General features: G+C 39.1%; 1 pseudogene; it reads left to right on the top strand.

Annotated features, from left to right (window-relative positions):
- Positions 1-354: 354 nt before the first annotated feature.
- Positions 355-2,921, top strand: LOC132654351 (RNA guanine-N7 methyltransferase activating subunit-like; annotated as a pseudogene).
- Positions 2,922-12,272: the final 9,351 nt, after the last annotated feature.

Below are 12,272 nucleotides of genomic sequence, written 5' to 3'. Positions count from 1 at the left end.
CTGGAGCCAAGAGCATGGAAATGTATATGTAGTTCAATCTCCAAGAGGAAAATAGTCATGTTTTTCAATTCCTTCCCACTCACAAGGATGAAGAAATAAGCAGTGAATATGGAGTAAGCTTCATTGTTTTCTTCATTTGTAGTGCAGAGTAGGGCTACTCTGTATATTTCTGGTACCTATGACACAAGACAAGCTATAAGAATTCTAGAGGAAAAAGAAAAAAAAAAGAAGAATTCTAGAGATGACCCAGGAAGACATGACCTGCATTTTTGGGGGCACAAGGTGATGGCAAAGCTGCCCAGGGCAACTGGATGACACTACAAAAAAGGGGGGTTTGATAGACAGGCAGGAAAGATGGAAGTGAGGATCGGTGCATGTGCTGTGGTAGAACTGGAGAGAGATAAGCTAGGGTCAGATGGAGACAGTGGAAGAGAACTCCTCTTTTCAGTGGATGAGGGGAAGGAAATGGGGAGGTGAGAGGATAGGAGAGTGGGACAGGAAGGAGATGAGGGAGGGGCTACAATCAAGATATAAAAGGAATAAAGTATAATTTTTTTTTAAATAGGAATGTGTCTGAGACTATCTTTTTAGTTTTAATGTGAAGCTAAAATGTTTCTGAGGAGGAAAGGTCAGACTTGTTGCTGCTTAATGGTCAGACATCAACATGTTCTAACAAATTCCACTGAGAAAACACTGTCTTCCTGGGGAAGTACAAGACTAGGAATATCATTAAAGTAATAATAGAATACTGATTGTCTTACCTCCTCTGCTGGTCTGTTTTTCCTGTAAACTGTCTTGAAATCCTTTGCTTTCATACAGAGAGCAAACTTCAGCACTGCAGAATATCAGTATTTCAGAATATTAAAGCTAGACTGACTTCATTTATCCCATTATTTTGAATCTACACATAAAAATAGGTTCACATAGTGGGGTGGAAGGTGGAGTTCATTTGTATAGGTCATCAAGCTTAATTGCAAGTGCTCTCCTGACAATTTGACTCCACCACAACCACAGGTATTCAACCCTATCTGTAGTCCAGCAGTTGACACATCTTTTCTTCATCTTGCAGCATGCAATGGTCGTGGACTCTTTTCATTATTATTATTGCAATTTATTATTACAATTTATTATTTGTATCCCAGCTCTAGCAGCCCCCTCTCATCTCCTCCTATCCCACCACCTTCCCTTTTCTCCCTCTATGCCCCTCCACTAGTCCACTGATAGGGAAGGACTTCATCCCCTTCTTTCTGACCCTAGCCAGTCAGATCTCATCAGGACTGACTATGTCAACTTCAGCTCTGGTCTGGGAAGTTTGCACCCACCAGGGAGAGGTGATCAGCCAGCCACTGAGTTCATGTCAGAGACAGGCCCTGCTCCTCTTATTAAGGAAACCACTTGGAAACTGAGAAGCATGTGGGCTTCATCTGAGCAAGGGGTCTAGTTCCTCTCCTTGCATGGTCCTTAGTTGGAGTATTGCTCTCTGCAGGCCTTCCTGGGATCAGAATTGTTTGCTCTGCTAGCCTCCTTGTGGAGTTCCAGTCCCCTCCAGGTATTTCTCTCTCTTCTTTCATCCAAAAGTTTCCCTGCAATCTGACGAAATTTTGGCCATGATTCTGAGCATCGAATAGCAGAGAAACACTTAAAGACATGCTTAAAAATCCTTAGTCATCTGCAAAATGAAACTCAAAATGACCCTGAGATTCTACCTCACAGCCATCAGAATGGCTAAGATAAAAAAACTCAAGGTATGGCACATGCTGGAAAGGTTGTGAAGAAAGGAGAGCTCTCCAGTTTTGCTAGTGGGAATGTAAACTTGTACAAGGGCTTTGGAAATCAATCTAGTGCTATCTCAGAAAATTAGGAATAGTCCTACCTCAAGATCCAGCTATACCACTCCTGGGCATATATTTGAAAGGTTCTCCAACATACAACAAGGACATTTGCTCAACTATATTCATATCAGCTTTGCTTGAAATAGACAGATTCTGGAAATACCCTAGATGTCCCACAATCAAGGAATGGATTCAGAAATTGTGTTGCATTTACAAAATGGAATACTACTCAGCAATTAAAAACAAGGAAATCATGAAATTTTCAGTCAAATCGACAGAACTTGAATGATCATCCTGAGTGATGTTACCCAGAAGCAGAAAGACACACATGGTATATACACACTTAAAAGTGGATATTAGCCACATAATATAGGATAAATATACTAAAATCTGTACAAATAAAGAAGGTAATCAAGGAGGACCCTAGGGAAGAGACTGAGACCTCATTCATAGGGGTAAACATGATAGACATTGGGAGTGGGATCAGACAGGGAACATGAGAGGAGCCTTACAAAGGGTCCCTTAGAAAGACTCTACCCTTAAGGATATCAAAGTTCTTGGACTCTATTATGTGCTTCTCTCAGCCTATGCGCTGACTACACCTAGTGGCAGAAATATGACATGAACTTATACAAAATCAACTTATTTTCCACGCTATAACAGTCCTTAAGAAGCTGAGCATTTGGTTACCTGGGAGAGCTGTGTAGGGTACTGCTGTGTGGACGCCCAGGGTCTCTCCTGTACGTGCCTCGGAAGGATCTTAAAAACTGTTTAGAATTTCAACATAAGTGAAACATCTGAAATTATTCCAAATTTTGAAGAGATGTTTGCAAGCAGATCCACACAAGATAACAAAGAGTACCAGGAATACTTGAAACGTCATCCTGAATCACCTCCAATTATTGAGGAATGGAATAGTAGAGCTGGTGGTCACCAAAGAAATAGAGGCAACTGGCTGCAAGATAACAGACAGTTTAGAGGAAGAGATAACAGACGAGGATGGCTAAGTGACAGTGATGGAATCAGTGGCATGGATGATCACGGGGTAACAACTACCCACAGCAGAGAGCAGACTCTTACTATCAATAACAGTGCAGGACAGGACGGTCACAACCAGCAGCCTCCATATGTTTACAACTGACAGATGTCAGCAGTTTGTAACAAAAGACCATTGATTTTGACAAGGTGCTAAACATTGGTCTTCTTTTGGTAATAGCTTTTCATTCTATTTTAAAGAATGAGTTGTTAATTGTTTAGAACTTGAGACTTAAAAAAATGATTTTACTAGTGATATGATGATTGACGGGAATAAATCTACCAAGCATGAATTACATTATTTGATATTATATTAAATAAGTTTTGTTTTATGATTTAATATTGTTTGAGTTTGGTCTGATTTCCTTGTTTTGCCTCTAGGGGTTATGTGTATGTCACAGAAATATAAGATTTTAACTTGGAAAAAAAGTCCTTAACCAACATTTTCTTATTCACAAAGTAAAACACTGAATTATCTTTTAATATTGTTTAAAATAGCATTCATCTGAATTATGAATTTGAGAGTACCCCTTGAAGCTTTGCAAGCAAAGCAAATTCCTTGGCAGTAAATTGAGGGTTGGGGAAGTTAAGGAATTAGCCTAATGTAACATACAATTCAAAAGATGCATAATCGAGATTTTAATCCAGTGCATGGATCGTGATTTTGTTCATCATTCCTAGCCTCTTACATCAAGAAGAAGAACATTCTGGTCAGAAAATGCTACTGAAAAATATTCCTCATTAGATTTCTTGGTGTGAATAAGGACATTAGCATGTGGGTGGCATGCAGAGAAGTCAATGCTACTCTAAAAACTACATAAAGGTGTTTAAGAACACCCAATCCTACAGGATGATCTAGGCTGTGTGAATTTGCCAAGGCTGGTTCCTAAGACATCATTGTTAGCTAACATACAGGCTGGCCTCTATGCTCCCCAGACCACAAACCAGGCAAGCTAGCTGACTGACTCTGCTCATGATTGCTACAAATATATAAAACATAGGTAATGTTGATAAAACTGACTTAGTTAGGGTTACTATTGCTGTGATGAAACTCCTTGGCCAAGGCAGCATATAAAAGAAAGCATTTGAGGGCTTGCTCACCATTGCAAATCCAAAACTCAAAAATTGGTGAGTGGAAGGGCAGCTGAAGCCAGAATATCCACATTGAGGCTTCCTGGGGGAGAGGGAACAACCCATGAACTGTGCCAGTTTGGATCTACGCAAGCAGTGGACATCTCCAGGGACTGAGAGTGGTGAATATTCAACTGTGCTGTACTTCCCCTTTCCCCAAGCATGGGCCTCCTTGCTCAGCTTAGGCTTTGGTGGTTGCCCTAAGCATGATCTTTCATCCTCAGTGACTGGAACACTTAAAAGGAGCAGACAGTCCTCCCAGTGCTGCAGCTACAGCAGGACAGCAGCTCCTCCAAGCAAGAACCTCCATGCTCTGGGACTCCATGACTGAAATGGCACTGGTAGGCCTCCCAGAGCTGTGGATGCAGCAGGGAGGCTGCTACTCTAAGCACTAATCTGCATTCTTGGTGACTGAGACTACAGAGGCAGCTACCCTAAGTACAGGCCTCCCTGTCCAGATGCCAAAGAGTGGATTCCACTAAGCCGATGGATCTCCCATACTCTCACTTACCCCTGCAGGCCCAAATTTGAGAGTAGAGAACAGGGGAACCCCTGTGCATACTGATTAAGACTGTGAGCAAGTTAGTGCTCCTTTAAGTGAGTGCTTGCAGAGTCCCAGAACGAGGGTCCCTCTACTCTAGCAGCCAGACATCTGATCCCTCCCACCCACACACCCACTGTGGGCAAAATAGGAATCCCTGAGACAGCATTTTCAACACTGAAACCCCTGTTCTGTGGGTCAGCCAGTGGAATCCAGGCAACCAATTCCTGGAGTCCAAACAAATATGATTACCAGGAGGACAATGACAATCCTGTAGAACACTGAGGTATTCAGGTTACCTGCACATGCACATTGTGCCCACAAACAGTACCAGCACCATCTCCTGTGCTTAAGTTCCATCCTTCCAGGCACCTACATGATCTAGCACACTGTCCTTTAGTGCACACCTCCATGCACACTCCCACCCTTCCGAACATATGCCTGCAACATTCCTAACTTAGCTACAGCAGAAAGACCAACATCCACCAGAGACAGAGGGACTCAGTCTGAAGTACAGAATCCAAGAAAAAAGAGTGAAGGTTACAGATAAGTAGATGGCTAGAGGTCAGCATGAAAACAATCCAACAAAAATCAGGACATCATGGATTCATCAGCAACACAAGTAGATGGCTAGAGGTCAGCATGAAAACACATCAAAAAAAAAAATCAGGACATCATGGATTCATCAGCAACACTCAAAATCAATAAACATGAGAAGTCATCAGAAACACAGGAAAATGATTTTGGAGCTATGCTTCTCTGGTTATTAGAGTAGCATAAATGAACAAAGCTATCAAAGAAATACAGGCAAATACTGGCAAACAAATAGAGGCATAGGTAGAGGCACAGGTAGTGGCATATAGAAATGAAATGAACAAAAAATCAGAGGCCATCATGGAAAGACAGGAATACACATTCAAACAGATGAAGGAAATGGTACAAAGCATGAAAACAGAGTAAAATCAATAAAGAAAACACAAACAGAGAGAACCTTAGAGCTGGAGAACTTAGAGAAAAGATCAAGAACCAAAAACATAATCATGAGCAACAGAATAAAAGAGATGGAAGAGAGACTCTTAGGTGCTGAAGCTACAACTGCAGAATTTTTTTTTTAATTTTATTTTTCTTTTTAGTTACATTTTGTTAACTCTGTGTCCCAGCTGTATCCCCTCCCCAACCCCACACTCCCTCCCTGGTCTCCTCCCTGTCCCTTTCCAAGTCCACTGATAGGGGAGGACCTCCTTCCCTTTCATTTGACCCTGTTTTATCAGGTATCTTCATGGCTGGCTGCAAAGTCCTCCTCTGTCGCCTAACAGGACTGCTCCTCCCCTGAGGGGGGGGTGTCAAAGAGCCTGCCCTTGAGATCCTGTTAGAAATAGTCCTTGTTCCCCTTACTTTGGAAAAGTACTTGGTTACTGAGCTACCACAGGCCACATCCGAGCAGAATTTCTAGGTTATATCCATAGATCATCCTTGGTTGAGTGTCAGTCTCAGAAAAGACCCTGTGCCTGGATATATTTGGTCCTTGTAGAGCTCCTATCATTTCCATATCATACTAACTCTCCTTCTTTCATATGATTCCTGCACTCTGCCGAGGGTTTTGTTATGAGTCTTAGTGTCTGCTTTGAAACACTGCTAGGTAGAGTCTTTCAGATGCCTTTTGTGGTAGACTCCTGTCATACATTCAATGCACATCCCATTTGTCTTTCTAAATGAGTACTGATCATCTCTGCCTGTGTCCACTTTCTTGATTATCTTCTTTAGGTTGTAGATTTCATTATGTTTATCATATCTTGTAGGTCTATATAAGTGAGTATATAACATGTTTGTCTTTCTCCTTCTGGGATACTTCACTCAGAATGATCTTTTCTAGATCCTACCACTTGCCTGCAAATTTCATGATTTCCTCCTTTTTGATTGCTGAGTAGTATTCCATTGTGTAAAAATACCACAATTTCTGTATCCATTCCTCTGTTGATGGACATCTGGGTTGTTTCCAGATTCTGGCTATTACACATAAAGCTGCTACAAACATGGTTGAACAAATGTCCTTGGTGTGTACTTGAGCAAATTTTGGGTATACACCTAGGAGTGGTATAGCTGGGTCTTGTGGTAGCACTATTCCTAGTTGTCTGAGAAAGCGCCAGATTGATTTCCAAAGTGATTGTACCAGTTTACATTCTCACCAGCAATGGAGGAGGGTTTCCCTTTCTCCGCAACCTCTCCAGCATGTGTTATCACTTGAGTTTTTCATCTTGGCCATTCTGATGGGTGTAAGGTGAAATCTCAGGGTTGTTTTGATCAACTGCAGAAATTGATACATCTCTCAAAGACAAAATAGTCAGAAAAATTCCAAACACAAAACATCCAAGATATCAAGAATGCCATGACAAGATGAAATCTAAGAATAATACGAATACACAAAAAAGAAGATTCCTAGCTCCAAGGTCCAGAAAACATTTAAAAAAAATCCTGAAGGTACCTGATAAAACAGGATCAGATGAATGGGGAGGAGGTCACCCCCTATCAGTTGACTTGGAAAGGGGCAGGGTGGAGAGGAGGGAGGGAGGGTGGGAGTGGGAGGGAATGAGGGAGCGGGATACAGCTGGGATACATAGTTAATAAAATGTAACTAAAAAGAAAAAATAAAAAAAAGAAACCAAAATTCTCACTAAAAAAAAAAATCAGAAGAAAAATTTTCTAATTTAAAGAAATTGACATCAATAAACATACAAGAGATCTACAGAAGACCAAATAGACTACATCCAGAAAAGAAATTTCTCATGTCATTTAATACTCAAAATACTAAATCTTCAAACAAAGAAAAATACTAAAAGCAGCAAGGGAAAGAGCCAAGTAACATATGAAGGTAGACCTATCAAATCACACCAGACTTAGCCAGAAGGACCTGAGCAAATGTCAAGCATACTCTAAGAGACCACAGATTCCAACCCACGCTAGTATACCCAACAAAGCTTTTAATCAACATAAGTGAAGAAAACAAAATGTTCCACATCAAAACTAAACTTAAACAATATCTACACAGCAACCCATCCCTACAGAAGATACCAGAAGGAAAAATCCATTCCAAGGAAATCAACTACACCCAAGAAAACACAGGATATAGATGACTTTGTTAGGCCCACCAAGGGTCTAACTACCAAAGAGGCTTGCTGTGAAGGAAACTCGTAGGCCGCAATCGATGCAATTAGCAAGAGGTTTTTATTTATACCAGCATGCTGGGGCTAACTGTACATTTAGGCTAGAGTCAGCACTGACTCTCGGTAGCCTCCAGGTTTTAAAGGGATGGACAAGGGGGTTACAGGTCTGAAATCATGGGAGCGGATATAGGGTCTATTCTGGGCACCAGGTCCGGTCAGCTAGATATCTGAGGTATGTCTGTTTTTTCTGATATGTGCAGATTCAGCTATTGTTAAAGGTGGGAAAATGATTAGTACATTTTGTGGTCAGACTAGAACATTATTAAAGATGGGAAAAGAAATTTGCTCATCCTGTGGTCTCTCTGAGAAATGGGGCTAAGTGCCTTTAGTCAAAAGGACAGGGGCTATTTGGGGAGGGGAATTAGGAACATCTGGATCCACTGCTATTTCCTTCTGTAACCGGGTGGAGGTCTTCTTATCTCTATCCGTGCAGATGGCTAGAGTCAGGAGGAGCTATTACATTCTCCTGTTTTCTGGAAGGGTACTAAGAGAATTCAAAAATAGCAGTTATAAGGCTAGTCTGAGTCTTTCAACTTCACAACAAAAAATTTAAAAGAAAAAAAAAACATGGAAATACAGTAACAGCACCAACTTCACGACAAAAGGAACTAACAATCATTCCTCACTATTACCTGTCAACATCAGTGGACTTAACTCTCGAATAAAAAGACACAGACTAGCAGAATGGAAGAAGAAACAGGATCCAACATTGTGCTGCATTAAAGAGACACACCTCTGAAACAAATATATAAACACCACCTCAGAGTAAAGGGCTGGAAAAAAGTTTTTTCAAATAAACAGACCCAGAAAACAAGCTGGGGTAGCTACACTAATATCTAATAATAATAATAATAAAAGACTTTCAACCAATATTAATCAAAAAAGATGAGGAAGGGCACTTCATTCTCATCAAAGGCAAAATTCACCAGGAGACACAGGACATCACATTCCTGAACATCTATGCCCCAAACAAGAGCACCCACATTTATAAATGAAATATTATTAAGGCTTAAATCACACATAGATCCCAACACCTTAATAGTGGGAGTGGGATACAGCTTGGATACAAAGTTAATAAACTCTAACTAATATTAAAAAATGTAATCCTTATTTCTGGCTGTCTTTATGAAAAAAATACATAAAATGTTTATTTTCACAGAATATGTTATAATCAAAAAGAACATTACTTACTCTTGGAATAAGCAACAAAATTAATGATGAAAATGGTCATATATTTGGAATAATAATTAAATTTTGCTTGTCTTTCTTATCTTACAAAATGAATCAACCTCAAAGTCATGGCAGTAGGTTAAATATATTCTAATAAACTATGGTATATTCTGAAAAACAAAGGAAGGTTGAAAACCACTGTGCTGTACAGTCTTCTGCTTTCATGTCATATATATTTTATATCATATAAATATTTTATGCAAACATACAAAAAATAAAGGGGGACTTCAAAACTTCACTGTAACCAAGGGTGAGATCATCTACACAGAAGCAAAATAGAGAAATAATGACATTTACAGAGGTCCTAAATCAAATAGACCTAATATATGTCTACAGAAAATTTCACCCAAACTCAAAAGTGTATACATTCTTTTTAGCACCTCACAGAATCTTCTCAAAAATTGAACATATATTCAGGCATAAAGCAAGCATCAACAGATACAAGAAGTTCAAAGTAATCCCTTTTATCCTATCAGACCACTAGGTCCCAAAACTAGACCTCAACAACAACAGAAATAAGAAAAGCCTACAAACACATGTAAACTGAACAACTCACTACTCAATGACAGCTTTGTCAGGGAACAATTGAAAAAAGAAATTAGAGAGTTCCTGAAATTCAATGAAAACAAAGGCACCACTTACCCAAACTTATGCAACACAATGAAAGAAATGTTAAGAGGAAATTTCATAGCACTAAGTGCCTCCAGAAAGAAGTTTGAGATATCTCATACAAGCAACTTAACTGCACACCTAAAAGCCCTAGGGAAAAAAAGAAGCAGACAAACCAAAGCAGAGTAGACAATTGGAAATAATAAAACTCACACCTGAAATCAATGAGTTAGAAACAAATAAAACAATTCAAAGAATCAATGAAACAAAGAGATGTGTCTTTGAGAAAATCAACAATATAGACAAGACTTTAGCCAAACTAACTAAAAGGCAGAGAGAAACTATCCAAATCAGCAAAATCAGAAATGAACGGGAGACATAACAACAGACACTGAGGGAATCCAAACAAGCATATGCCTTACTACAAAAGAAAAAAAAATCCCACAAAATTGAAAATCTAAATGAAATAGAAAATTTTTATCAAAGATTTCATTTACCAAAATTAAATCAAGGTCACATAGATAGATTAAATTGTCTTAAATCCCCCAAGGAAATAAAAGAAGTCATCAAGTCAACCTTCTAAAATAAGCCCAAGGTCAGACGGATTCAGTGCAAACTTCTACCAGACCTTCAAAGAAGAGCTAACTCCAATTCTCTTCAAACTATTCTACAAAATAGAAAGAGAAGGAATATTACCAAACTCTTTCTATGAAGTCACATTCACCTTGCTACCTAATCCACACAAAGATGCAAGAGAGAGAGAGAGAGAGAGAGAGAGAGAGAGAGAGAGAGAGAGAACTTCATTTACAAAAACTTTGGAAATCAATATGGTGCATTCTCATGAAATTAGGAATAGTGCTTCTTCATGATCCAGCTATACCACTCCTAGGCATGTATCCAAAAGATGTTCAAGAATACAACAAGGGTATTAGTCCAACCATGTTCATAGCAGCTTTATTTGTAATCGCTAGAAACTAGAAAAAACCCAGATGAATCTCAACTGAGGAATGGATACAGAAATTTTGGTACATTTACACAATGGAATAGTACTCAGCTATTAAAAACAATGATGTTGGGATCTAGAAAAGATCATCCTTAGTGAGGTATCCTGGGCTGTCTCTGAAATGAACTCAGGGGCTGGCTCTTTGATTACCTCCAGCTAAAGCGAGAGTAGCCTTAGCAGTCCACAGAGGAAGACAATGAAGCCAGTCCTGATTTGACCTGATAGACTAGGGTCATATTGGAGGGGAGGAGGACCTCCCCTATCATTGGACTGAGGTAGGGGTATAGGAGAAGAAGTGAGAGGTAGAGTTGGATTGGGAAGAGATGGGGAGAGGGCTACAGCTGGGATACAAAGTGAATAAACTGTACAATAAAAATAAAATAAAAATTTTAAAAACAGGAACTTCATCCCTGTATCTCTATGAACATCGATGGAAAAATACTCAGTAAAATAATTGCAAACTGAATCCAAGAACACATAAAAGTTATCATCCACCATGACCAAATAGGCTTCATACCAGGCATTGCAGGGGTGGTTCAATACATGGAAATCCATCAATGTAAAAAAAATAAAACCACATGATCATCTTCTTAGATGGCAGAAAAGCATTTGACAAATACCAATATACAATCAAGTTAACAGTCTTTGAGAATTCAGGGATACAAGGCACATACCTAATCATAGTAAAGACAATATGCAGCCAACCTACAGCCAAAATCAAACTAAATAGAGAGAAAATTAAACCAATGACTCTGAAATTAGGGACAAGACAAAGCTGTCCACTCTCTCCATATCGTTTAAACATAGTACTTGAAGTCTTAGCTACAATAATAAAACAGCTAAAGGAGATCAAGTTGATACAAATAAGAAAGGAAAAGTCAAAGTATCACCATTTACAGATGATATGATAGGATACATGAGAGACCCCCAAAATTCAACCAGATAACTCCTTCAGCTGATAAACACATTCAGCAAAGTGGCAGGATACAAAATTAACTCAAAAAAGTAGCTCTCCTGCATATGAAAGACAAAGGGCTGAGAAAGAACTTAGGGAAACAACACCCTTCAAAATAGCCACTAATAACATAAACTACCTTGGTGTGACTCTAACCAAGCAAGTGAAAGTCCTGTTAGAAAAAAACTTCAAGTCTCTGAAGAAAGAAATTCAAGAAGATATCAGAAGATGGAAAGATCTCCCATGCTCATAGATCAGGACAATTAACATAGTGAAAATGGCCATACTGCCAAAAGCATCTACAGATTCAATGCAATACCCATCAAAATACCAGCATGATTCTTTACAGACTTTGAAGGAACAATTCTATATTTCATGTAGAAACACAAAACAAAAACAAAAATCCCAGGGTTGCTAAAACAGTCCTGTACAACAACAGATCATCTGGAGGTATCTCCTTTCCTGATTTATCCTGCACGATGGAGCAATAGTAACTAAAACTGCATAGTACTAGCATAGAAAGAGAATGATGGATCACGGGAATCGAATAGAAAACTCAGAAATAAACCACACAACTATGGATACTTGATTTTTGACAAAAAAGTCAAAAACAAACAATGGAAAAAGACAGAATTTTCGACAAATGGTGTTTGTCTAAATAGTTGTCTACGTGTAAAAAATGCAAACAGATCCATATTTATCACCCTGTACAAAA

Source organism: Meriones unguiculatus, chromosome 5 (genome assembly GCF_030254825.1).
Source record: "Meriones unguiculatus strain TT.TT164.6M chromosome 5, Bangor_MerUng_6.1, whole genome shotgun sequence".
NCBI lineage: Eukaryota > Metazoa > Chordata > Mammalia > Rodentia > Muridae > Meriones > Meriones unguiculatus.
This window is presented reverse-complemented; position numbering and strand designations above follow the sequence as displayed.